Consider the following 3,162-nt stretch of genomic DNA (forward strand, 5'->3'; position numbering starts at 1 on the left):
CCAATTTAAGACTGAAGCTAAATAAAAACTGGACAACTGGACAAACAGCACTACAAAAGTTCAATACAGCCTTTTTTCGAGATACTAACAAAATCAACGAATTCAAGATAACTCTCAACAACAGGTTCCAAGCTTACAAGATCTACTGAAGGAAGAAGAAACTACCATGGAGGACAACTGGAAAAGTATCAAAGAAGCATTAACTTCAAAGTGTCAAGAGGTTCTGGATCTAAAGTAGCACCATCATAAGGAATGGATCTCTATAGAAACTCTGGACAAGATCAAAGAAAGGAAGAACAAAAAGACAGCAATTAACAACGACCGAACACGAACAGAGAAAGTTCAAGCACCAGCTGAGTACATTGAAGCAAACAAGCAAGTGAAGAAAATCATTAAAGCCGACAAGAAGAAATACGTGGAAGAACTAGCAACGTCGGCGGAAAAAGCTGCAAGAGAAGGAAATACGAAACAGCTTTACGACACAACGAAGGAACTATCAGGGAAATACAGTAAACCAGAGAGACCGGTCAAAGACAAAGAGGGCAAGCTTATCACTGAAATTCAACAACAGCGAAACAGGTGGGTAGAATACGTCGAGGAACTCCTGAATAGGCCGGTTCCAACGAACCCACCGGACATCGAAGCAGCACACACGGATCTTTCTATAGATGTCAATCCACCAACTACGGAAGAAATCAGAATGGCGATCAGACAAATCAAGAGCGGGAAAGCAGCGGGACCGGACAACATACCAGTTGAAGCACTGAAGTCAGACATCGAAGTTACTACAAACATGCTTCACCTTCTATTCAAAAAGATTTGGGAGGAGGAACAAGTGCCAATGGACTGGAAAGAAGGATACCTCATCAAGATTCCAAAGAAAGGAGATCTGAGCAACTACAGAGGCATTACACTACTGTCAATACCAGAGGTCTTTAACAGAGTGTTGCTGAACCGGATGAAGGATGCAGTAGACGCCCAACTTCGAGTCAACAAGCTGGATTCCGTAAAGATCGGTCGTGCATAGATCAAATCTTGACATTATGGATGATCTTTGAACAATCAGTTGAGTGGAACTCGCCACTGTACATCAACTCCATTGATTATGAAAAGGCATTTGACAGTGTAGATAATAGAACGTTATGGAAACCTCTTCGACATTACGGAGTTCCTGAGAAGAGTGTCAACGTTATCCGGAACTCATACGACGGACTACAGTGCAATGTCGTGCATGGAGGACAGCTGACAGAGGCATTCCAAGTAAGGACCGGAGTCAGACAAGGCTGTCTCTTCTCCTTCTTCATCTTTCTTCTGGTGGTTGACTGGATTATGAAGACCTCGACATCTGAGGGAAAGCACGGAATACAATGGACAGCTCAGAATCAATTAGACGATTTGGACTTCGCAGATGAACTAGCCCTCCTATCACATACACATGAACAAATGCAGATAAAGACAGCTAGTGTAGCAGCAGTCTCTGCATACACAAGGGGAAAACCAAGGTCCTCAAATACAACACGGAGAACAGCAATCCAATCGCTCTTGATGGCGAAACTCTGGAAGATGTAGAATCTTTCATATACCTGGGAAGCATCATCGATGAACAAGGAGGTTCAGATGCAGACGTAAAGTCGAGGATTGGAAAAGCAAGGGCCGCATTCCTACAATTGAAGAACATATGGAACTCAAAAAAACTTTCAACCAATATCAAAGTGCGAATCTTCAATACGAACGTCAAGACAGTCAGTTCTACTGTATGGAGCTGAAACTTGGAGAACTACAACAACCAGCATCAAGAAGGTACAAGTATTTCTAAATAGCTGTCTACGCAAGATACTCAACATCCATTGGCCGGATACCATCAGCAACAGTCTTCTCTGAGAGAGAACAAACCAGCTTCGAGCTGAAGAGGAAATTAGGAAAAGATGATGGAAATGAATAGGACATACATTACGCAAATCATCAAACTACATCACAAGACAAGCACTAACTTGGAATCCTGAAGGAAGGCGGAAAAGAGGAAGTTCAAAGAACACATTACGTCGAGAAATAGAATCAGATATGAAAAGGATGAATAACAACTGGAAGGATCTGGAAAGGATCGCTCGGAATAGGGCTGGCTGGAGAATGCTGGTGAGCGGCCTATGTTCCTTCACGAGGGGTAACAAGCGTAAGTAAGTAAAGTGTTTATTTACTCTAAAGAAATGGCTTACATTAAGTCACGAAATGTCAGAAATACAATTTTTCTACTCATTGATAGCTGGCAATATACATTGAAAAGGATGAATATTATTCCAATATCAACTCCTGAAATGATAACATCTAACTGGCAATCATTCAACATTTATCGTCATGATCGATCAAGAAATAAAAAACGGAAACTTGTTGTAATACTTTGTGCTGAGAATTCTGTATTGTACCAAAAATATCATATTGAATAAAGCTTATAATAGTAATAATATATCAAAAGTTATTATTAGTACGAAAACAATTTCCAAGTGCTTACAATTTTACTAAGTATTATTATTAATAGTTGTTCAAAGATGAATTATTTAAGATAATGCATTTTCTAGAATATTAATAATTCGTAACATATGGCTAATTTGTAAAAAATGATGGTATGGTTGTCATGTAGTGTAGTCCAAGAGGAATATTATTTGACGGTACTATATGTGATGTTTGTAATCATATACATAGCTATTACACAAGGTTACAAATAACCAACTAAGATTAGACATTGATAGATTAATGCTGCTTATCGAATAATAATATCTTCCCCATTTTTTTTTTTGATAGTACTGACAATCAAGACGTTTTTTAACCTTTATGTCAATTCATTTGAAAAAAAGTCGAACCATGTAGGTACTTTCTATCATTTAATATCATCTTTGAAATAGATTTAAACTATAAAGCATTCAGAGTGTATCTCAACGAATTTCAAAATTATGTTCAACTTCATATTTATCAATCCATCCACAAATTTTTATTTATAAATAGGACGAAACGCGCGTCTTGGATTCCACTGCTAACCACTATCCATCATTGCTTACAAATAGCTTGTATATTAAGGTAATATCGAGGCATACGCACAGTATGCACATATGCCAATAACAGACTAGTCAATTGCAGTCTTAAACCTCAATGGGAAGATACAAGCCAAAC

This window comes from Schistosoma haematobium, chromosome 4 (genome assembly GCF_000699445.3).
Source record: "Schistosoma haematobium chromosome 4, whole genome shotgun sequence".
NCBI classification, from domain to species: Eukaryota; Metazoa; Platyhelminthes; class Trematoda; order Strigeidida; family Schistosomatidae; genus Schistosoma; species Schistosoma haematobium.